The sequence below is a fragment of the Psammomys obesus genome, unplaced genomic scaffold, assembly GCF_907164565.1.
Source record: "Psammomys obesus unplaced genomic scaffold, mPsaObe1.curated_primary_1811, whole genome shotgun sequence".
Classification (NCBI taxonomy): domain Eukaryota; kingdom Metazoa; phylum Chordata; class Mammalia; order Rodentia; family Muridae; genus Psammomys; species Psammomys obesus.
Window position 1 is genome coordinate 531,020 of NW_026596466.1, and position 25,898 is coordinate 556,917.

Below are 25,898 nucleotides of genomic sequence, written 5' to 3' on the forward strand. Positions count from 1 at the left end.
TGTGTGTGTGTGTGTGTGTGTGTGTGTGTGTGTGTGTGTGTGTGTGTTGTAGCTGCAGAAGCATGGAAGCATGGAAGTGTCAATGTCGGGTATCTTAGTTGCTCTCAGTAAAGGCTGAGATCATGGATTTGGCTTGGCTGGCAAGCCAATGAGCTCCTGGGATTCTCCTGTTGTCGCCACACCCTCTAACACTGGGCTCTAGATGGGTGCAGTCACATCCAGCTTTTATGTGGGTCCTGGGGATCCAAAAGCAGATCTTTACACTTGCATGGCAAGCCCTTTACCAACTGCGTCATCTCTCCAGCCTGCAAGTTCCTTAAAACTAGTGATAAAAAGAAAATTCTTAAAAGCACCCGAGGACAGGGTGAAAGGAATAGACTATCTACAGAGAAAAAAGGCAGGAATCATGGCTGACTTCTGGCTGGAAAAAGTGAAAGTTAGAAGAAAAGGAATAATATATCTCATTCTTACAGAAAGGAAACACATCACTCTAGAATTATGTAATTCAGCGAAAACATCTTTCAACCATGAAAGCAAAATAAAGACATGCAAAAGCCCCAAAATACACTTATCACTGGCAGACTCACACAGGAACTATTAAAGGAAATCTTCGGGTATAAGAAAATAACAGGCCAGCCAGGCATAGTGGTGCATGCCTTCAATCTAAGCACTCAGAGGCAGAGGCAGGTGGAGCTCCCTAAGTTTGAGGTCAGCCCAGTCTACATAGTGAGTTCCATGACAGCCAGGATTACATAGAGAGACTCTCTCTCAGGAAGGAAGGAAGGAAGGAAGGAAGGAAGGAAGGAAGGAAGGAAGGAAGAGAAAGATATTAGATGACAGTATCGATCTATGTAAATGAACAGTGAGTACCACAAATAACTATACAAGCTACATCATAACTGTCTTTAGAGAAAGTTCTATAGGATACACAAAAGAAGCAACCAGAATTGGTGAGTCCAAGATACTGCCTGGATTTGAGATCAGCTATACATACATGCTACCAGGGGTTTAAAGTGAGATTTTTAAAAAATTTACGATGGCATTTAGATGTGAACTGTAATTATCCCAGCACTGGGGATGCCGAGCAGGAAAATCGGAAGGACAAGCCAGCCTGCAATACACAGGGAGACCTCTCTCAACTCTTTTCTCTTTATTAGATTATTTTATGTCTAACTGTGTGTGTGTGGGAGGGTGGGAGCCGTATATGCCTGCAGAAGCCAGAGGAAAGAATGAGATATCCAGAGCAAAGCTACACGTACTTATGAACCATCCAATATAGGTCCTAAGTGCCTAACTTGGGTCCTCTGCAAGAGCAATACGTTCTCCTAATAGCTGAGCCATTTTCCAGACCCCCATTTTAACTAAAAAAATTATGTATTTAGAAATGAAGCTATCAAATCCAGTGTGTTTGAGTCGGAAGACTCTGTGTTGTTAGGATGCCAGCTCCTTCAAAATGACTCGGTGGATTCAATGTAATCCGAATAAAAACTTCAACAAACGAATTTTTTATGCATCAAAGAGCTACTTTTCAGTGTTAGATTTTGCCCCTGATGTGTGTGTGTGTGTGTGTGTGTGTGTGTGTGCTTGACCCACTAAGCCAGGCTATCTACTCCTAACATTCATACAGAAATTTAAAGGGCCAAGAAAAACCTTCTTTGGGATTATACCATTGGACTTCAGCCCCAATGTTAAAGCTATAGAAATCAAGATGCTGAATTGGAGTGGTGAGAGACAAACAGGTCAATTGAATGAAATAGTGCATCCGGTTATAGGTACCATATGCACAAGCAGTTGGTTGTTGGCAACCAAAATCCAGAGAAGAAGAAACTTCAAAGGCTTGTAACGGGGCCTAGAGAGATGTCTTTAAGATTATCGGCCCTTTGGCACCCAGCACCCCACCAGGTGGTTCACAGCTGCCTAGAACTCTAGCTGCAGAACTCCAACACCCCCTTCTGGTCTCTTAAGCCACTGCATGCAAACACACACACACACACACACACACACATAAAAAACAATTTCAAAATGAATTTGATCTCTTCCTCACATCATATTAACAATTGTGACGGTTGATATTGTCAACTGACAGTACCTAGATTCACCTAAGAGACATGCCTCTGGCGCTTGTCCTGGGGTCTGGACTGATCAAAAAGGGATAAGCAAGCTGAGCAGGAGCTCAGCTCTCTCTGCTCCCTGACTGCGTATGTCTCACGACCTGCCGCCTCTCGCTTCTGCTGCCATGTCCCCCGACCATGACTGACTGTATCCCTTCCAACGTGAACCAAAAATAAGCCCTTTCTCCTTTAAGTTGTTTTTGTCAAGTAATTTTTAAAGGAATTTATTTTTATTCTTTTCACAAAAGCATGGGTGTGTGTGTGTGTGTGTGTGTGTGTGTGTGTGTGTGTGTGTCTGTATGCATGTGAGTGCAGGTGCCCTTGGAGACCAGAGACACTGCGTCCCTACAGCTGGAGTTCTAGGCACTGTGAGGTGCCCCATACAGGTGCTGGCAACTGAACTTGGGACCTCTGGTGGAGCAGTTAGTGCTCTCAACTGCTGAGCCATCTCTCCAGCCCCAGTTTTTGTCAAGCATTTTGTTGCAGCATCAAGACAAATAATAAGTAATCAAAAGGTATTATAGATGTAAATATAAAACTTAAAGCCATAAAACTTTTAGAAAAAGCATGAAGAAATATCTTATAGTGTCATACAGATTCTTTTGGATACAACATTAAAACACAATTTTTAAAAGGTGATAGATAGGACTTAATAACAAAATAAGAATTATTGCTATTTGAAAGACACTAGGAAGGAATCCTGACATCAAGTATATCCCGAGCATCTTGAAAAATATATATATATTCAGATTACAAGTCTAACCAAGCATGTGTATCCAAAATATATGAAGAGTTCTCAAAACTCAATCATAAGAAAGTAAACAACACTGGGGCTAGCTAGGTGGCTCGCTGGCCAAAGGAACTTGCCTCTCTAACAGGGCCCCAGACTTAATAGGCCCTGAGACCTTTGCACAACTGACTCCATAATGACAGTATCACTTAGGCTGTAAAACTCAGCATGTAGACAGCACCACCTGCCAAAACTAAAACAAAGGCCTAATCCATCAAAGTCCACAGTTATTTTTGAAAGCCTCTAAATGTACTAACCTTGCTTTTAGGTTTCTGTAGTTTTGCGTCTAACTGTTCTTGTTAACTGAAGCATATCAATGTAATTTTTGTGACTGAAAGCTCACGCTGAGAAAGGCTCAGTGTTACACTGGTATACTAAATTCTCGCTCTAATCACAGTCTGGCTAATAAAGACTTTCTATTGGTTTAAACCTGTGTCCAAGTAATCTACCCCACGACGGCCACCACACTTTATAACCTGAGTTTGATCTCTGAGTCTCACATGGGAGAAGGAGAGGATGGTCTATTGGAAACTGTCCTCTGACCTCTACACACATATCTTGGCATGTGAACATGCACACACACACAATAAATAAATACCTGAGTGACTTAAAATAAATAATTAACAACTTAGTTAATAAGTGATAGGCTATTTGAACAGCTGCTTCACAAATGAGAATGGACAGATGGCTAATAAACACTTGAAAAGACATTCAACATCATTAGTCATTGAGGAAATGCAGATTTAAGCAAGGAACTATAACCACACACCCACTAGACTGTCTAAAATTAAAAAAATGACTGACACCAAATGTTCGCAAGAGTCTGGAGCAACCGGAACTCACAGAGACTGTTGCAAATGTGGGGAATGGCTTGGCCACTGTGGCTGGTTGTGAAGGCATCAAGTATATCCCGAGCATATAATCTAACCATTCCACACCAAGGCATTATTTAAAAAAGGAATTGAAAACTGTTTTTATATAGATTCATACAGATGAGTTATCACGGCTTTATGTTTAATTGGCAGAAAGCAAAAACAAACCAATTGTCCACCAACTGATGTGGAATATTCATACAATGGAATTCTACTCAGTAATGACTACAAAAAAGATGGACCTACACCACAGCGTCAAGTGAAGAAAGACAATGTGATGTTTCCGTTTATATGAAATACCCAGAGAAGGATAGGTTTAGGAGCAAAAAGTAGATATGTAGGTTGGGAATGGACATAGGAGCTGACCATAAATATGCAAAGGGACCTTCCTAGACTAGGAAGATCCTAGGAGGATCACAAGTTCAAGACCTTGAGCTGTAGGGTGAGTTCAAGGGCAGCCTGGACAGTTAGTGAGACCCTGGCTCAAGAGACAAAACATAAAAAGGCCAATGGATAGGCAAATCAGTGGTAAGCTTTTGCCTAGGTTTGAGTTCTGATTTCAAAATCAAAACACAACTGGATCGTGAATATGGTGATAGCATTCTGTAAATGTACTTCGAAATGTAAATAAATAAATATACTTAAAAACAGGTGAACTGTCTCCTATTGTATACTATGGTGCTGTATTATGATATGTGTGAGCATATGTGCATTTGTGGGTGTGACTGTGGGCACAGCATTTCATGCAGAGGTCCACGGACAACCTTGGGTGTTGTCCTGCGTCTTGCGAGCTAGTGTCTCCTGTTCTTGGCCACTGTGTGCATCAGGCTAGCTGAGCTGCAAACTTCCAGCAATTCTCCTGTGTCCATCTTCCGTCTTGCCACAGGAGGGCTGGGGTTTCGGACACATGCATCCGTGGTGGCCTTTACAGGGGCTCTGGGAAGTCACATTCAGTTCATGATGTTTGTGAAACAAGTGTTCTGCTAACTGAGCCCTCTCCCCAACTCCTGAATGACAAGTCTCGAGAGCCACTGAGATCAGCAGCAGCTGGACTGCAAGGGTTACCGGTGGGCTAGAATGGCAACATATGCCCAAGTCCATACAGCGGAAGAGGACAAGGTGAGCACATGAGAGCGGGCTTATAAGAGCACACTCTTTGTGCCTGCGGGGATATGAGCACCTCGGTGTTATCCAGCGTGTGATGCAGCTGTACACCCAGAACAGAATTCACAGGTGTGTGTCTGAGAAAACACACGAGTGCTCACGGCTTCGCATAGAACTGTTATGTGAAGTCTTAGATGTCTGTGCATGGCTGTGTGTGTGTGTGTGTGTGTGTGTATGTGTGCATTTATGGGTGCAGGCACATGTGGAGGTCAGAAGTCACTTTCAGATGCCATTCCTCAGGCATGACCCATCTTGATTTTCTTTTCACATTTATGTATGTGTTTGGTGTGTCTGCCAGCATGCCTGTGTCGTGCACGGAGGCCCATGGACAATGTACAATTTCCTCCTTCCATAGTGTGGGAATCAGACATACAACCCAGGTTGCCAGGCTCGGCAACAAGCCACTTTACCCACTGAGCCATCTGGCCAGACACCCACCTTGTTTTTTGACAGGGACTTTCACTGGTCCGGGGCTCACTAATTGGGCTGAGCTGGCTGTCCGGTGAGCTCTAGGATCCTCCTGTCTCCATCTCCTCAGAGCTGGGGTTGCAATCAATCAGATGGCATCACATCTCATGTTTTCACCTGTGGTCTGGGAATTGAACTCAAATCCTGGCTGAGGCATCTCCCCGACCCTGCAATGTGAGCGTAATACAGAAAATCCCAGTGAGCAATCTTCACCCACTAAGCTCTGACTGCCTTCCTCCCGAGCATGCAATCCCAGCCCATGACGTAGCTTGCGTTCTTCTCTGAACTGTCAGGTCTGATTACCCACTTCTGAATCAATATGGAAAGCACAATAGCTAAAGCCTCCCACCTCTCAGGCTTTGAGGCTGGTTGGCCAAGGTCTTGTCCACGCAGCACACCATTTGTTTTGACACAGCTCCGGTTAATCCTAGAGGATTTCTTCCTGAAACAAAACGCTTGCACTAAAGCTGCAGAGATGAAAACACCACTTCTTAGAGAAGCACACTGAGTGACAATACAGACTTTTTAAAAAATGTTCTTTGCTTTTTTTTTTTTTTTAGAGGCCAAGGCCAGGTCTTGAGCTGAGTTGGTACAGAATTCAAGAGCAAGAGCAGATGAGCATTTCTTGACATTTCATCTGAACCTTGACTGTTTTTCCCCCCATCAAGGTTAAGTAAAACTAAACTGGTCCCAGGAGAACCCTTTTTGACGTAACCAAGTAAACCAGTTATCTAAATGTATAAAGTAATACAGGTGGGGCCTGGAGAGATGGCTCCTTGGGGAAAGTGCTCGCTGTGCAAACATGAGAACCGAGTCCACCCCCATCATCCATGTAAAATGCCTGGGATGGTGGGGCATCCTTATAATTTCAGAACTGGGGGGCAGAGACAGGCAGGCTTCTGGGGCCCGCTGGCCAGACAACTCATTTATTGTACACCTATGAGAGATCTTGCCTCAAAAACATGTGAGGTTGTCCTGTGACCTACCTGTGCATGCACACGCGCGCGCGCACACACACACACACACACACACACACACACACGCATGCACGCACGCACGCACGCGCGCGCGCGCACAGGTATGCAAGCAGGTCTTCTACAATGTTTTCCCTCCTTTCTTTCCCTTCCTTCTCTTTCCTTCCTTTGTCTTTACTCTTCCCCTCCCTCCCTCTTTCCTTTCTCTCTCCTTCCTTCCTTTCTTGCTCCCTTTCTCCCTCCCTCCCTCTTCTCTACCCATACACACACATACAAACAAATATATACCCAGTCTCTCTCTTTTCCCTCCCCCCTCCCCAACACAGTAAATCTGGGAACAAATTCCTGTGGGTGACATTCCCTTCTCTGTAAAATGAAAACTGGCATGATCGCTAGGGCCCACGGGGGACCCTTGAGTTCGGAAAAACACTGCGAGATATACTGCTCGGTTGATTGCCGGCTCCAGCGCAGGCAAAAGCTGGCTGTGTTTCCAGACCGAGGCGAAAATCTTCCCAGTTATTGTGCTGCTTGGTGTCAGAAAGTTGAAGGATTTTTAAAGCCCAGTAAAGCAAGCTGTTTATAAGATCTCGGTGCCACCACAGAGATAGTTTAACTGATTTCTAAACCTTGATTAAAAGCCAGGCGCAGGCCCTGTCAGCAAAATGCTTACCTTGCAAGCACAAGGCCCTAAGTTTGAGCCCCAGAATCCATGTAAAAGTTGCTGGCATGATGCCTCTGTTTGTAATCCCAGGGTGGGAGAGGTGGAGACAGATTTCTAGGGCTCCCCGGCCACCCAGACAAACTTGCTTGGAGAACGCCATGCCAGTGAGAGACTGTCTCAAAACATAAGGTGAATGTCACCTGAGAAATAACATTCGCAGCTGACCTCCGGTCTCACACATGTCTCTGTCTGTCTCTCCCTCTCCTTGTGTCTCTGTCTCGCACACACACATATAGGCACATGACCATGTACATACAGGAACTCACCGGCACATGGGGTACACACACACACACACACACACACACACACACACACACGCACACGCACACACGCCAGGCCTGGTGGCACCCTCCTGTCATCATACTCAGGAGATTGAGGCAGGAGGCCCATAAGTTTGAGACCGGATCCTTTGTCAAAAACCAAAACAATAAAAAAAGAAAAATCTTCTTGAGAGAGAAGGGGTGGGGTGGGGGAGATGGCTTGGCAGTTTAAAAGCACTTGCTGTTCTTCCAGAAGATCTGAGTCCAGTTTCTAGCACCCATGTGAGGTGGCTTACAACCATCTCCAACACCAGCTCCAGGAATGCACTCTCTTCTGCTCCCCTTAGGCATTCACTCACTCACACACACACACACACACGTACACACACACACACATACACACACAGCATACACATCAATAAAAATGAAAATCTTGCTGAGTGTGGTAGCACATACATACCCATGGTCCCAGCACTCCAGAGGCAGAGGCCAGCTTGGTCTACCTAATGTGTTGCAGGCCAGCCATGGCTACATAACATAGTAAGACCCTGTTCCAAAACAAACAAAAGACAAAACAAAAGACTTTTCACATCTGCATTACTGAACGTTAACCCCCCCCCCAACCCCATATTAGACTCACCTGGGGATGAGCAAAGAGGTCTTTCATTGTACCTGCTGACGCTGTTGCTGATCACAAAGCCAGACCTGAGAAACCCTTGTTTATAGTATACCAGACACAAGGATTTTAATAACAACTGAAGTCCAAAGGTTTCAAGTTCAGCAGTAGGGTTTCGCTGTGCCTCCTCTAGGAGCAGCCAACACCTGACACAATATCCAGGACTTGGTGACATTTCTTCCCTGAAGCTCCAGGTCACTCAGGTTACAATGTAAATTTTTTAAAATGTCAGTCTGGAGCTAGAGAGATGGCTCAGAGGTGAAGGGTGTTTACTTGTCTTGCAGGGGACCCACCTTTGGTTCCCAGAACCCACATCGGATGACTCACACTGTCTGTACCTCCAGCCCTGTTCTGGCCTCTGAGGGCAACTGCACTCACGTGTGCAAATCTGCACACAGAGACACAGGCAGAAACACACACTGGTTTTTAAGTGTCATTCTGTGCAAAGGACACGTATTCACAGCGTCTTTAAATTACGAAAGCAACACTTGCTCCGTAATAATTCGAATGCTTGAGAGTTAAGTAAATTAAGAAATGGTAATCCTTACCCTACCTGCTCCTCACCCTGACCCCAGCACCCTTCTGAGCCCTGAGAGTCTACCCTTGCAGTGTGTTAAAGAACACATGCAAGCAAGCACGAGCGAGCACGTGCACGCGCCTAAGCTCATATGTCGTACTTTGCTTCTTTTTATTTCTTTTGTCATATTCAGGAAATAGCTTTGCCTTTTTTTTTTTTTTTGTTCTGCAATATTCTTTATTCACTTAATCTACATCATGAGATTCCAGAAAAACCTGGCAGATTAAATGCCCTCCTACGGGATATTCAACAACAGCAAAGGGACTAACAGGGACACGAGCTGCAGGAATAAAGAGAACTTCGAAAGAGACAAGAACAATAACCACCTCAGAACAATAGAAGCAGATGGAGGAGCTGGAATACAGCAGAGAAGACCAGAGAAAGAAAAAAAATAGATGGGATGCTGAAGAGAGACCCCGAATCCATTTCGCCTCAGGCTGTCGGAGACCACTCTGCAGCTAATGGCTCTTGCTGCTCTTCAGAGACCCTGAGCTTGGTTTTCATCACCAAAAGGGACGACTCACCACGGCACATACAGGCACACACAGGCACACATACACACCACTGAAAAAAAGATCTTTATAAAGTGAGGAAAACAACCAAAAATTTGATGACCCATAAATGTCAAACACTGAGATATTTTCAAAGTTCAGTGCTCTGTTTATTATGTCAAAGCTTTGTCAAAATAAATTAGCAAATTTATTTTGCAGAAATGGCTCAGTGGTTAAAAGCATGCACAGTTCTTCCAGAGGGCGGAGCTTATTTCCCAGCACCTGTGCTGGGCAGCGCACAACCTCTGTTAACCCCAGCTCCAGGGGATTTGGGGCCCTCTCCTGGCTTCTGTGGGGTCCTAGACTCATGTACACAAATCCATACACCCGTACACAGAAATTAAAACAAACTTCCTTATTTTCCTCTCATCTGTATTGAAATGGATTTGTATTCCTCCTTTTCACGTTCTCAGGGAAATCCTAACAGCTTACGCCTCTATCTGTAACTTTTCTGAAATGCAGCTTCAAGGTTTGAAAGGCTTCTCTTAGCTGCTTCTCGCCGTTCACATTATACCCAACAGTCTCAGGAAAGATTAGATGCACGGCGCATAGATGTGATTGGTCCGCCACACAGCTATTTAGTGGGAGGAGGCCAAGACAGGGGTAGAAGATGATTCCAGAATAGCAGTTCATGCTTCTGGAGTCTGTCCTTGACTGCACTGCAATGCTAAAAATAAATAAATAAGATAGATGGATAGATAAACAAAAATATGTCACAGTTAATATGTAAAATATCTGGAGAGTGCTAGGCGGTCATTCAAATGTCTGTGGTCAAGAGGTAGGTACTGTGGTCGGTCTTGTATTGCTATGACAAAACACTGAATACTGTGCAATTTATAAAGAAAAGAGATTTGTTGAGTTCACAGTTCTGGAGGCCCAAGAGCACGACCCTGGCACCTGCTCAGCTTCTGGTGAGGCAGTTATGACTGGTGACATCACGTCAAGTCATGTCACATCACATCACATGGTGAGTGGTGAGCCAGTTGCACTTGGAGAACCAAAACACCAGGGGAACTTTGCTTCCAAACAACTCCTCTAATGCTAACTAATCCAGTCCCTGGAGACTTGACTCCCCCCACCAAAAAAAAAAAAAAAAAACTTAATCGGTTTCAAGAGCCTGAGCTGAGTCTCTGGAGAAGGATATTAACCCACTCACAAAGGTGGAGACCCTGTGCTCTAATCATTAGTATTTTGGGTTTGTGAGCTCGTGGGGTGCATGTGCATGGAGGCCAGATGACGACCTTCGGTGGCATTCCTGAGACGCTGTCCACCAACGTTTTGAGACAGGCTCTCTCACTTGCCTGGAACTCATCAGGTGCCCTCCACTTACTGGCTCCTCACTTTTCTGCCTGACTCTCCATAACTTCACAAAGCGAGGGTGAGCCTGCTGGGCCTCCAGCATGATCTCCTCTTGTTGCCCCGCCCTCCTGAAGTCTGGTGTAGCCCAGGCTGGCCTTGAACTAACTACAGAGGCAAGGATGACCCTGAACTCCTGGTCCTCCAAGTGTTGGGGTTACAGTTAGGTGCCACCTCACCTGGTCATACATAGTGCTGGGTAGGAAACCACTTTACCCACTGAGCTATATTCCCAGCCCCTCTGATGCTTCTTTTTCTATATCTGCTTCTGTCTGAGCCATCTAGGCATCAGAGACCCGGTCCCCTGCATTTCCAGACCTTCCTGTTTGAGTTTCAACTTCCATCCCGTGTCCTTTGCCCCAAACCTTCAAACTGGGGCTGGCCACTTTATCAACCTCTGCATTCACAGCATCCTGTCTAGTTCACTGATCTCTGGTAGATGCCCTTCAGATTCATGGCCTTCTGCCCAAGCCCAGCACGTCTGTAAAGGTAAGTGCTGGCTCCCCTCTTGGCTGGTGATTTCTCCTTTCTTATGTGCTTGATTCATGTCCCCAAACTTCTCCTAGAGAGAATTTTCACAGAACTAGTCATTCCATTCACTCACCGAGTCTGTTTGGGCAAAGTGCAGTTACCTCTCGAGATTTATACATCTGCCTTGTCTTTCTGCTAACTGCTCCACAGCCACCAATGCTTACATGTTCATTTAGGAGACTAGGAGCTAAGCACAGAAGTCAGAGTTAGAGATGGCAATAACTGAGACAGTCAGGGTCACTGTCCTCCCAGATCTGGCAGCTAATTAGAGAGGGAGACTGAGGGGCAGACAATTAAAAGCAAAACCAAACCAAACCAAACAGAAACCCCGGTAAAGCATACCCAAGGCTGAGGAGGTGGCTCAGTGGATAAAATACCCACTATGCAAGCTTGGGGACCTGAGTTTGGACCAAAAATCTACGTGAAAGCCAGGCGTGTTAGTTCATGCCTGTAATGTTAGAGGTGGTGTTAAGGGTGTGAGGAGGACAGACAGATCATAGAAACTTGCTGGCTGTAGCCTAGCCAAATCCATGAGCCCCAGACTCTAGAAATGATCCTGTTTCATCAAAAAAGAAGGAAGACTAGTTGAGGAAAGAGGAAGGGGATCGGAGGGGGACAAGAGGGTAACTCGATGAAGATGATCAAAATACATTATGCATATGCACAAAACTGTTGCAATGAAAGCCATTATTATGTGATTATATGTTATAGAAGACTACATCGCATACACACGTAAGCCCAGCACTGGGCTTACAAGTGCGTGCCATCCTGGCCCAGCTTGTCACACAGGTGATCAAGCTTTCGAGACAAAAGCGCTTCTTACCAGCTGATCTGTCTCCCCAGCTCCTGTAGTGGAGACCTTTTAGTGATTTTGAGATTTATAACAAAATGTCATGAATTATAATTTCCCTACTACGCTGTAAAGTGCTAGGATTTATTCCTCTTCTCACACTCTGCATTTGATACCCATTATTCATCCTCCCTTCAAGTCCCTCTGGCTCTAGAGGGGTTAAAGTGATACCAGAATGAAATGAACGGTATCAATGGGACGAGATGCTTTTTAATGAGCTGGTCATGGATGCCTCTGGGGAAAGACCGTAAAAGTCAACACATGAAATTCAGTGAGCCTCTTTCACAGCAAATAAAGAGACTCTTATCTCCTGCAGGCAGAAAAGAGGAAAAGTCAGGGCCTGGCCTTCATTGTTAGAGTAAGCCAGGTCCTCCCCAGCCAATTGAGTGAGTCTCCGTCTCAGTCCCAGCCAGTCTGTGGCTCAGGGCATAAGCCGGAAAGAGGTGAGATCCTGAAGGTGGAGATGGGTCACCAGGGCCGATGTCCTCTGCTACCTTGAAGACCAAGCCCTCAGTCCCATGAAGAGAGAAATGGAAGATTATGAAGGCATTAAGAGCTGCCTTCCCCTCCTTCCCTAGTCCCAGACTAGCACCAAGGGTCCAGTCAGGACCAATGGTGAGGGACACTCCTGCTAAAGAATGAAAGTGACCGAGGCCTGGAGGAATGTGGGGGAAGGGCTGTGCTGAGCTTTAAATGGTAGGTGTCCCCACATGCTCATGTTTTCGAACACTTGCCTCCAGGCTGGTGGCGCTGTTTAGGAAGGCTGTAGACTGTAGGAGGCGGAGCCTCGCTGGAGGAAGAAGGTCTCCAGAGATGAGGCTTAAGGTTTAATGAAGATTAAACACACACACATACACACACACACAAAGTTCCTTTCAATTGATTTATTTTGGACATGTTTGTGAGTGCAAGTTTCCCACAATACACCTGTGTAGGTCAGAGGCCAGTCAATTCCCTCCTTCTTTTCTAAAGTTCCATTTTATACTCTTAGAGTGTGTGCGCATACACACATGTGTGGACACTCGTGCCTCAGGATGCATGTGGAGGTCGAGGACAGCCTGTGTGAACTGGTATTTTAGTTCTACTGTGTGGGTCCCTTCGGATTGAACTCGGGTCATCAGGCTTGACAGCAGGTGCCTCTACCATCTCACTGACCCACCCTCCGAGATTCCGAGGCAGTTACATGAAGCCCCACGAAGCCCAGGCTCAGGCCTTCAGGCTCCTGGACTATTCTCTTACCCCTTCTGTCCAGCCTTAAGAGCGCTGGCATTACAGACAGTCATTACACCCAGCCTTTACATAGACTGTGGGAATTAAACACTGGGCTCGCCTGCCCTGTGCTTTTACCCTCCAACCATCTCCCCAGTCTGGTCTTAGGATCTTGTGGCCTGGTCCCACTTCCTTTCCTCTCTTCTTCCTCAGTGCCACTGTAATGTGACCAGCCCGACCTCTGCTGCCATGCCTTCCCTGCCTACCGCCACGGGTTCCCCTCTAACTATGAGCCCTACCCTTCCTTCCTTAATCTTTCCAGTATTTGGTTCCTGGAAAGAGTAAAAGTAACTAATGCAGGCTGTATCCTGGGGTGCTGGAGACAAGCCCCTGTGATGGGGGCAGGGGAGGGCGGTCAGGCTTTGTTCAAGAGTTTGTCGTTATGGAAGTGCTTTCCTGTGCACGTATACTGCACTGAACAACTGCAGATTATCTTTGGAGGAGGCGTGAGGATCTCCAAAACTTGCAGAAAGCAGCTACCTGTGTGAAGTGAGACAGAAATGTCAGGATCAGCCGGGCATGTGGCGCACACCTGTGATCCCAGCACTCCGGGAGGCAGAGGCAGACGGATCTCTGTGAGTTCGAGGCCAGCCTGGTGTAGAGAGTGAATCCAGGACAGCCAGGGCTACACAGAGAAACCCTGTCTCAAAAAATCAGCAACCAACAAACACAATAACAAAAAGAAAGAAATATCAGAACCACCGTGCCAGCTGTGGAAGAATTGAAGCCAGGGCTGGAGAGTGGCTCAGCAGTTAAGAGCACTTACTGCCCTGATACGAACTGATCCGAGTTCGTATCCCATTTCAAGTAGCTGGCAAACGCCTGTAACTCCAGCGCCAAGGGATCTGGCACCCCCTTCTGGCCTCCATGAGTAACTGCATACCCACATGCACACACCACACACAGACACACAAGTAAAATAAAATTAAATCATACAAAAATAAGAATCCAAGGCTCAGAAGTGGGAAATCCCTGACACAGTTCCAGCACGGAGAAACCCAACTGACAACAGCAATATTTTCAAAACTTATTTTATTTCTGTGAGTACTTGTCTGCATTATATAAACGTACTACACATGTGCCCGAGAAAGCCAGAAAAAGAGCTGGATCCCTTAGAACTGGAGGTACAGACTGCTGTGAGCTGCCATGTGGTGCTGGGAAACAAACCCAGGTCCTCTGCAAGAGCAGCCAGTGCTGTTAACTACCGACCCATCATCCTGACAACAGCAACTTCAGATCCCAGTATGATGTAATTCATTTTAATAACAGAGGGTTCGTTCAGTGCACTTAAAAATGTTTTTACATTTATTCTCTTGGTGTGTGTATGTGTGTGCCTTCATGCATGTGTGCACTTGTAAGAATGAGTTCTCTCCTGCCTGGTGGGTACCAGGGATCTCTGAGATCCCTGGGCTTGGTGGTGCGCCATCTTGCCTGCCCTCCCTTCACTTCTTATATTTCATGCTTTGCAAAGTTTTAGTTTATTAGAGACTATCTCAGCTCACTTGAGGGGGAAAGGTGCCCTCCCCTCCTTCGCTGTCTCTTGACAGTTTTAAATATGAAGTATTTATGAGGGGAGATGTTCTTTCCTTGGAGGTTTTTAGTAAGCAGATTGTTCAATTTTTTTTTTCTTTTTCAGAGAAAGCTGTGTGCCGAAGCTTTCTCAAGAACAAGTTCTTACTTACCATCCTGGCTGCTGAGATGTACCTTGGATAGCTGTGCTGCTTGCTTCTCATGATTCAGTTTTTTTCCTGGCTGGGCCTTGAGCTCTCCCTTCTTGTAAGTCTCCCTGGTGTTTGTGTGAATCACACATGAAGTCTCATTTTAGTTATTCTCTATTAGGTTTCTGAGTACATTATTTGATTTCATTGCTGCTGTCTTATTATGTTCCTGTGTGTGTGTGTCTGTCTGTCTGCCTGTCTGTCTCTATGTGTGTGTGTGTGTGTGTGTGTACAAGCATACAATAGATCACACAGGTTAACCTCAGGTGTCATTTCTTAGGTATCATCCAACTTGTTTCTCATTGGCCCGGAGCTTGCCTGTTAGACTAGGCTAGCTGGCCCCAGACATCTGCCTTCCCAGCAATCATCTTCTTCTCCTCCTCTTCCTCCTCCTCCTCTTTCTCCTCTTTCTCTCTCTCTTCCTCTTCCTCTTCTTCTTTTTATGATGTTAGAGATTGAACTCAGAGTCTTGTGGTTCTCCTTCTGCCTGGGGTCTGTCTTCCAGCAGCCCACAAAGTCAGGAGGGGCACAAGAAAAGAAGCATTCCTGAAATGGCCAGTCAAGCACTGAACAGGGATCACATCCTGGGAACCATTGCAGGGGGCTAGTTCAATGTTAATTCCAGAGAACAAAGGCTATATACCCCTTGGGGAGTGGGTTGGGGGCTCCAAGAATAGGTGTACATAATTGGTTGGAACTAGGCAGGTCAAGGATGCTTGATTTGCATTATACAGCACGCTCCTATCATATGGCTGGAAACACAATATCTAATAATCATATAGGCACACGGAGGGGAGAGCTAGCAGGGAGTTGTGTCAGCGGCCATATATCAAATGTGGCTAGGGGCATCTGTGTCTAAAGACACTCTCCAGTAAGGCAGAAGCAAGAGGCCCTGCTGGAAAGAGGGAGTCCTAACCTTTAACACCAAACTCAGAATGGCTCTCCATTCTGGGAGAACTACAGCCTCAAACAGAAGGGTTCCTCCAAGAGAGTCTCAGAGCATGCAAGAAAAAGACAATACCAACTAAGCTTACATCCTCAGTTGACCAATGGTGTCTTGAAACCATTCCAAACAATACTCTAAGTTATCCTAATATGCCACTGCAATGACTTGTCAAGGGTTTGGATCCTATCAGGATCCAAATGTCAGGCTCGCCAATGTCAGCTCTTTTCATCCTCAGGGTCACCTGAAGAGTCCAGTCTTGCAGACGAGAAAGCTGGAAGATCCACCGTCATACACATAAGGTCAACAGCTTGGGAGCTTCACTTCCAGGTGACAGATGTAGAAATGAGCCCAGAGGTCAAACAGCCTATATGTGAGACCTTCCAAGGAGAGGTAATTCAGCCCTTCCCTCCCAGCCGTGATCATGGGAGCTTAGCATCAGCAGATCTGGAAGTCCAGAGATTTCATTTCCTGCCCCAGACATGTGTTATACAAAGAAAGTGGTGGTCCTCAAACAACAAAACAGCCATCCTCCATCTTCACCAGATCAGCTGTTTGCAAGAGTCCATCATGATGGAACTTGTTGATTATTGAAGCTCCCTCAAAGCCATGCTTGTGACATTCTGCCCAAATTGCACAAGGCCTCCTGGTCTTCGGGAGGGGCTGGAGCATCAGTTCTTAACCTGTGAGTCACAAACCATTTGGGGGTCTCATATTAGATATCCTGCACATCAGATATTTCATCCTTTGCAATTCACAGCAGTAGCAAAATTACAGTTATAAAGTAGCAACAAAAATTTTATGGTGGGGGGGTGTCACTACAACTTGAAGAACTGGATTAAACGGTAGCAGCATTAGGAAGATCGAAAACTGCTGGGCTAGAGTATATGAGCTGCTGCAGGAAGTTACCTGGAGAGGGTTTCCATCTCTGTGGCTATGGGAAAGCCAGCATCCGGGCTGGCTGCCTTGGGAGTCTCCCGTGCTCCCACGAGTAACCCCTCAAGTGTGCACTGTGAGACCAGTGAGCCCATAGACTCCTCCCTGTGACTTCAGTTTGTCCTTGGTCCCTTACAAGGAGGATGAAGAGGTTGTTTGTTTCCTCTCTGGGGGATGGGATCCTCCCATGGAATCCTAACATGGTCGAGGAGTCGCTGGCCATGGAAGAAAATTTAGGTAACCTGGATTCCGGGTATGCCCCAGAAACGAAGCGCTCGTCACAGTGGGATCTATAAAATGAGGGCACAGACTAGATCAGTAGCCCTGTGTTGGTGGCCTGAGGGCCAGCTGGTACCCGTGGTGCGGTCTGCCTTGCCGGCTACACATTAGAGGACGCACGCTTTGAACTTCAGTTCTTCCACATGAGCTGTCAGACACTGAGATAAGTCACATCCAAAAACATTCGCACACTTGTCTGGTCCCTCTCGCCTTCCCAAATCACAGACTTGGGATTAAATCTGTGACCCGAATCGGGGATCCCTGACCAGAGGGATCCAGAACCCTAGGAAGGCAAGTTTGTCAAGTGTGCAAGCCTGAGTTGCTGGGGCCTGCAGGTGTGCTCGCATGCTCCTGTTTGCAGGGGGAGAGGAGCTGTGAGTATGCGTGCAGAGACCCGAGGTCAACCTCAGGTGTTATTCCCTGGGAGCCGTTCAGCTTGTTTTCCGGAACAGGGTCTCTCACTGAAACCTGAAGCTCACTGAGTAGGCCAGGCTGGCCAGCAAGCCCCAGCGGTCCTCCTGACTCTACCCTCCCAGTGCTGGGGTTACAGATGTTCGCTACCACCTCTGGCTTTCATTTCCTCCCCTGGATTGCAGTTACTTATTTCAGCTTGTGCCACTGCCCAGACACTCCGTCGCAGGCCTTAGCTCCCTCCTCACATGGCTCGCACCCTGGGACTCAGACTCAGCTACCAGGCTTCACCCAGAGCTGCCTAGCTTTTGAACATGAGCGGGGGATCGAACTCTGGCCCTCGTGCTTGTGTGGCGAGCACTTTACTGAGCACGCTGTATCTCCAGCCCTACAGGAGCGCTTTCAGGTGGCCCTGCGCGGTCTTGGTGGCCTGAAACGGCAGACACTTTTCCCGAGACACCCACTCCACAGAGCGGAGGAGGACTTCCTTTCCCACACTCCCTTTACACCGACTTGTCCTGACAGACACAATCAGGCCTGGGTGTTATCTCTCAATAAGGTACCTCATAACATCTGTGCATCAGGTTGGCCAGGATAATATCCCAGGAAACTCGATAGGGCTGTTCGCAGGCCCCGACCAGAAACACAAAAGGACCAATCACAGAGTCTCTATAGAGCCATCAGTAAGTACAGGAACCGGCAGGGAAGAGGAGCCATCACCATCAAGGGCCTTCTGAGCTGTGAGCTCTCAGTCCCAGACTGAGTTCTGTGCTTTGCGGCACCCTGTCTCTTCCCAGGGGCTTCTTCATGTGAACTCAGGGACAACATTTCAGGCCCAACACAGAATTAGACTGGCAAATGAAGGTGTGCATGCATACTCCTGGCCAAGGCAGCTTGTGAATGAATTCGTTCCTTTGTTTTGGCAGCAGCTCAAACACCCTTGTCTAAATGAAAGCTTTTAACGGCATTACTTAAGCCATTACAATGCACGAGCTGTCCATAAGGTCCGACCATTTAAATGGTTCATTTCCATAAAACTCTTGCCGTAAGCATTAGAGGTGAAACCTCGTACAGGGGAAGCCAAGCCCTTAGATTCAAAACACACAAGAGGGATTTCTTTAGGAGACATCACATGTTTTTATACTTTGCTTGTGTGAGCATGCTTATATGTACCTGTGTATGGGAAGATGCACATTCGCGTGTCTGTGTGTGCGAGTTAAGGACAGAGGTAACATCAGGTACTTTCCAGGATCGATTCATACCTTATTTTTAAAAACACTCTTTTCTTATTAAGTGGTGTGTGTGTTTGTGTGTGCCATGGTGTGCGTGTAGAAATCCGAGGACAACTTGCTACGGTCGGTTCTCTTTCTACCACGTAGATCCTGGGATTGAACTCAGGTCATCAGGTTTGGCAGTGAGCCCCCTTTCTGACGAGCCATCTCATCTGATTTTTTGAGACAGGGTCTCTCACTGAAGCTAAAGCACACTATTTGGTTAGCCTGGCTGACCAGCACGCCCCAGCGATCTTCCTGCTGGCCCGTGCAGGCTTGCCTGGCTTTTTAAAGAGGACACCAGGGATCCCAAGTCCTCATGTCTGCTCCGCAAGCGCCGTGCTGACGGAGCCATCATCTCCTCGGCCCCTATTTTTACATTACTGCAACAGAAAATACCTAAGAAGGCAAGCCTCCTTTGATAGGCTGCTTCCTTCTTTCTTTGTAGTGCTGAGGTTTGTGTCTTATACTCACATAGGAGAGCCGGCTTGAGTTTTTCAAATATTTATTAAGCCTTCTACATTTGCTTTGCACAACTTGACAGAGCAGCAGTGTTGCGTGAATAACGTTATAGCGATTCAGGTTCTCAGGACAGACCTCAGATCTGTGTGTATGTGTGCATGGACACTCACGTCTGTGCACGCATGCGTGCACACACAAGCCCACACCAGGAAAGAGCCTCAGAAATATCCACCTTTTTTTTTTTTGAGGTAAAGTCTCTTTCTCTCTCTCTCTCTCTCTCAGTGAGAGACGTACATCTGGGGCTGACCAACAAACCTCAGAGGGTCCCCCTGTCTCTATCTGCACCAGTGGGGTAGGGGTGGGGTGGGGTGGGGTGGGGTGGGGTGGGGGTGGGGGTTGGGGGTGGGACTGGGAGGTAAGAGGGTGGTTACATTTGTATACCACCATTACCCAGCTTTTTTACAAAAAACAAAAACCCATGGTTGTGATATTTCTTTTGTTTTCAAATATTTAACAAGATCTATGTGTGCGTCTGTGTCATATATGTGTGTGTCCCCAGAGGCCAGAAGAGGCTGTCACATCCCCTGGAGCTGAGGTTTCAGGCGGTACTGGGGACTGACCTTGAGTCCTCTACCAGGCCAGTAGGTACTCTTGACCACTGGGCCATCGCTCTAGCCCCACACTCAGCTTTTTAAGTAGGTGCTGGGACTCAAACTCAGGTCCTCACGCTTACAAGGCAAGCACTTTACTTACTGAGTCATCTCCCTAGACCCCTACAGGGTACATTTAATTTGCTTAACTTCTCTCAAATAGTGCAAAAACATGAAATGGGTTGTCATTTAACATAAGCTGTGGTGACACAGATCCGGGCTGACCATTTTCTTCACCCGGTGCCACTCACGTGCAGCTTAAGGTTAAGCTGGTAGAATCCTTAGACAGGTTTTTTGAAAACCAGCTCCTTAATTATCAAGCAGCATTTGTCTGATCCTCGCCAGCCCCAGATGTACGTCTCAGACAGAGCTCAAAATAAGTTTGTGAACAGGGAGCAGAGCAAAAGAAAAAAGAAAGTCTCCAAGTAGCTAGCTAGCTGTGTAAAATGGAAACCTATTCCCACTTGTCTGTGTCTGACTGAACCGGTGTGAACCTGCAATGCCACACACCCTGGAGGCCCAGATTAAAGACCTTCTGGAAACATTTTTCTGCAGATCTTGTTAGACAGGTGCTTTTCACACCTCTGCAGTTTATCTAAGGCTCGCCTCACAGCCTTGGAGGAAGCTCTGCCCTTCCTAAACCACAGGAAGCAAAAGAAATCCAGAGCTGAAAAATGAGATGCTAAAGTTCCAAAGTCAACAGCATCTAAATGACAGACAGAAGGAGGGTGGGGTGAGTCTCTTATCAAAAAACATACTCAGTCATGGACTCTGGGGCTGACTCAGCAGGTAAAATGCCTGCTGTGCAAGCACGGGGACCTGAGTTCAGGTCACCAGCACCCATATACAAAGCCAAGCATAGCCACACACTAGCACAGGTAACAGGTACTGGCTGCCAGCCTAGATCCAGGTTCAGTAAGACACCTGTCTCAAAAGGCAATGGCTGGGAGTGATAAAGGACACCCAGCTTCCCCTTCTAGCTTTCTTACAGGAGCATACACACCACACACACACACACACACACACACACACACACACACACAAATACACACACAAACACACACATACATACACAAGTTTTAAAGGGATATGGTCCGTGGAGGTTACAGCCTTGCTCCTGCTTCTGGCCACATTCTGCTTCCTGGTCCTCTGTCCTTGAACATCTACCTCAGGGGATCAAACTCGGGTCCTTCTGATTGCAGCAGCAGGCACTACATCAACTGAGCATCATCTCCAGGCCCTGTGTAAAATTTTCACCACTGTGGCACAAATCCTGATGTGAACAACTTAAAAGGAGGGAAGATTTATTTTGGGTAGTATCAAAACGATCCAGTCCCTGGCACCCTGGATCCGTTGTTCCTGGAGACGAAAAGCCTCATGGTTGAGAATATACTGAAGCAGAACTGTACTTTGTTCACATTGGGGAAAGGGGAGGGCAAGAGAGGAGGAGGGAGAGAGGAGGAAAGAAGAAAGGAGGAGAGAGAAAGACTGAATATTGTTTTTGTATCCCTGTGACCAGCATACGGGATAGAAACAACTGAAGGGAGGGCAGGCATAGTTCGGCTCGTGGTTTTCTGGGGCTCTGTTCACTATGGCAGTGACAGTATGACAGAGTTCATGGTGGTGGGAGCGTGTCTGCAGGCTCCTCCCATCCATCACACTGGAGCATGAGGCAGAGACTAAGGCCAGAGCAGGGACCAGCCTATACCCTTCAAAGGACCACCCAAGTGACTCTAAACATGAACGCCTCCATCAACACACGAGGCTGTGGGGGACATCTCATGTTCAAACCAGAACCATATTTGTTATCAGACTGGCTGCAAGTCATGTTTGTACATAAACCACAGATGGTGGATACAATACTCTCCATGTTCCAGGCATCAAGTGGAGGGTTTCTGAGCATATCCTCCACGAATGAGGAACAGATAATCTGTTTTCTTAAAAAAAAAAATTATTTTAAATTATGTGTATGTGTATGCACCGACATGAGTCTGTATGTATCATGTGCATGCAGGTACCTGTTGAGGCCAGAAGAGGGCGCCAGACCCCTGGACTGAAGTTACAAGTGGTTGTGAGCTACCTGGTGTGGGTGCTGGGATCGAAACACAGGTCTCTGGAACAGCAGCAAATTCTCTTAACCTCCAAGCCATCTCTCCAGCCCTAACTTATCTGTTTTGTTATAGCAGCCTGAATTGACAAGTTCAGAAACAGAGCAATAGTCCCAAAGCTGTTTTGACAGGACTGTGGTGCTTCCCCAAAGAGCTGTCAACAGGTCCCTGCTAAGCGGATGGTGATGAAAGAGGTCGGGGTGCTGTTCTCTGTGAGGTTAAACCATGGTCCGGCAAAGGAGCCCAGCTGTCTGCTTTAGGCTTCCACTGCTGTCTGAGAACACTGTTACTCCTTTCTTTGTTGAAGGTATTTTCTGCCTTGGGGACTCCAATAACCCAAAACATAGTTTAAGCTTAAAAGTGGGAAGAGTAAAAAAAAATCACTATCTTTTCCTTCACACCTACCTTCCTGACTTCTGCGTTCAGGGAGGGCAAAACGCTAAGTGAAAATCACATTCTTCAAGTGCTGGCTTTATGGTCACCCATTCAAGTGACAAACAAAGATGCTAGTCAGTTCTCCAGGGATCCAAGAGTTGTAAATAATGACTGCTCTGGATAGTAGAAGGCTTGTGTTTGGCAAAGTTTTAGAGAGTTTTGTTTGTTTTCCTGTGTCTCTCCTTCTGACTCCCAGAGGAGCAAGTGGCTCCAACTCACACAAATGCTCCCAGGAAATTTGCTTGAATATTTGAACCCAGGGCCTCACACACGCTAAGCAAGCATTCTACCACTGAGCCACACCCCACCCCCGCACTGGGGGATTCTAGGCAGGGGCTCTACCACTGAGCCACACCCCAGCCCCTCTCTGGGGGATTCTAGGCAGGCCAGTAAGGGGCTTCAGGCATGGCCCTACAGGGGAGTTCTTACCCGGTACATGTGAGGCCTTGGGTTCCATCCCAAGTACCAAGAAAGTAAAGGGAAAGGAATTTTTTCAATGCAAAAGAAAAATGGGGAAAATAATCAACTCACAGAAAAGAAGTAAACCGTCCTTATGTAAAAGTGTGCTCCTCCTAGCTCATAGCAATATACAAGCAAATTAAAACTACTCTGAGATGCCCTCTCACATCTATGACATTGGCGTGATGTTGCAGGGAAAGGGGCATCCGTACAGTTTGTTGGTAAGAATGGAAAGGACTACAACATTTACAGAGGAAACTTGTGCAGCTCACAAACGGATGTGTGCTTTAAATTTTTGACCAGCATTCCACTTGTAGGAATTTCCCTCAAGACTTAAAATAACAGCTGAAATCCTGGAAACATTTTAAATGCAAATGCACAGCAGAGAGACAGAACGGACCGTGAGACATCTGCTCAAGGAAGTATCTACAGCAAAACAAAGCTAGTGAATTGGCTGGAACCGATTCCTAGAACGTTCTGTTAAGTAAAGGAAAGTAAGCCGGGTGGGATGGCGCATGCCCATAGCCACAGCACAACCTCAACACTCTAGAGGTGAGGCAGGAGGCTTGGAATCCATGGCCATCTGTGGCTATGCAGTGTTTCTGAGGCCGGCTAGTTTCAGAGAAGAAGGGTGGTGGCGGTGGTGGAGGAGGAGGAGGAAGGGGGAGAAGGGAAGGAAGGAAGGGAACGATGGGAAGGAGGAATGGCCGGGAAGTGCTCAGTGGATAATGGGGCTTGCCCTAAGAGCATGAGGACTTGGTATCACATCTGCAGCACCCACATAAAAAGCCAGGCGTGGCTGAACTCCAGTACTGGAAGTCACAGACAGGCAGATGCCAAGATCTTGCTGGTGAGGCAGCCTAGCCTGACAATGAGCTTCCGTTCATCGAGAGACCCTGACTCAAGGAAACAAGCAGAGAGCAACAGAAGAAGACACTCAGTGGGCTGTTCTGGCACCCACATGCACATGCATGGGTAGACACACACACATCATACCGTGCACACATACATAGGTACATACACACTGTTCCAAACATACATATACACACATATACACATAATCTAGAAAGAAAGAAAGACAGGAAAAAAGGATGGGTTGGAGACTAACTCTAAAACGGAATACAAACAAAACCAACCTGCACCACAATGCAAATCAATCACCACACTGAAATTCGTGGAAAAGAACAAACTCAATTAACTTTTGAAAACAATATTTGGACTGTATACCCCCAGGCTAAAACCAAAAAGAGTTCTAAGTAAATATTGAATTTTAATTAGTCGCTGTTTTCTGTGACTCGAGGAAGCAAGTCTGAAAATAGGCTCTGGACGGGCTAAGACCACGGCAAGTGCCTAATGACAATCCAGTTTTTTTGGTTTGTGTGTGCACATGCATGTGCCTGGGGTGTGTGTGTGTGTGTGCGTGTGTGTGTGTGTGTGTGTGTGTGTGTGTGTAGTCCAGAAGCCCTCAGCATCTGTTGTCTTTCTCAGTTGCTCTCCACTGGACCCGGAGTTCCCAAGCTACAGGGACCCTTTTGTCTCTGCCCCACAGTCCTGAGATTACGGAGGGTACCCTGCCAACTCTGCCCCCACCCCCTTTTAACGTGACCTCTGGGGATCCGAACTTAGGTCTTCGTGCTTGCATTACCCACTGAGCCAACCTCCCCAGACTGAGGGTCAGATTTCTTACTGCCAGAAGAGGACATTCAAACATGTAAAGAGGCCAGGACAGACAGACCCCAAGGCTTTCAATTAGGGGTTGTTTCCTTGAGTGCTGTGGATTTCTCTACAGACATAAGCCTTTAGTTGCAGTTTGGAGACACAGCCTCACCACGTAGTCAAGGTGAGACCCCAGCTCATGCCCTTCTGACCTCAGCCCCCTGACTGCTGTGTTTTGAACAAGGTAGAAGAAGGACCAACACCAGAGGTGCCCTCTGACCTCCACACATGTGCTAGTGCTCACACGCATGCACGATAACAATAATTTTTAAATGACTTTCTACGCCCTAGGAAAACCCTCCACCGCTGAGCTGCGTCCTCATCCCTCAAATCTCTGCTTTGACCTGTGGAAGCCTCCAGGTCTATTGAAGAAGGGGTGGGGGGAGCAGCTGGACATCCCACATCATGGCCATGACAGCCATGCAGGAGAGTCGTCTGGGCCTTCGGGCTCAAGGCACGAGACATTGAAGAAACAGTCGCTCGCGGTGACGGACAGCACCCCGTGTGTCGCACTGAGAGACAGGAACCTTACCAAGCCAAAGGCAGCTGTCACGGCGCAGCCAGCCCACACGTTGTTTTCTTTGGCCCACACAGAGATACGGTGAAATTTTAAATTAGTTCCCATGAGACACTGTGAAATTCATGCAAAATTTTTACATTTCCAGTGTGTCTGGGGGGAAAGAATTGAAACGCTTGAACTTATACTCCTTCTCTTGACAAGGGTTACCTAGAGACGTGGTCGGTCATGGTGACTGGGGGTGCATAGGATCCCATGGGCCATGCCTTTGTGTTTGTAGCCTAAGAAGAGAAGAGCTGTTGACGTGTTTTTGTGAAAAGTTCCTTCAGTGCTGTGATGTTGACGCTCAGCAGGGACTGAAGTGGGAAAGACGGGGTTGGAATCAGGAAGTAGAATATTCAAGACCAGGACAGTAGGAAAGAGCTTGGAGGGCACAGCAGATGGCTTGGTGGGGAAAGTGCTTGCCTTGCAAACACAAGGAACTGAGTTTGAGTCCCCAGGGCCTATGTGTTTGTTTGTTTGTTTGTTTGTTTGTTTGTTTGTTTGTTTGTTTTAAAAAGTGCTACAGGCAGCTGAGATGGCTCAGTGGGTAACGGCACTTGCCAACCAGCCTAATGGCCTGAGTTCAATTCCCACACCTACATGGTAGAAAGAGAGGACTGACTTATGAAGATTGTCCTCAGACCTGCATTTGTGTTTTGTGACAGGCTCGCACACACACACTCACACACACACACACTCACACACACACACCACAAATACATACACTGGGTGTGAAAGTTCATGCTTGCAATCCCAGCACCAGGGGGCCATTGACTTCTGA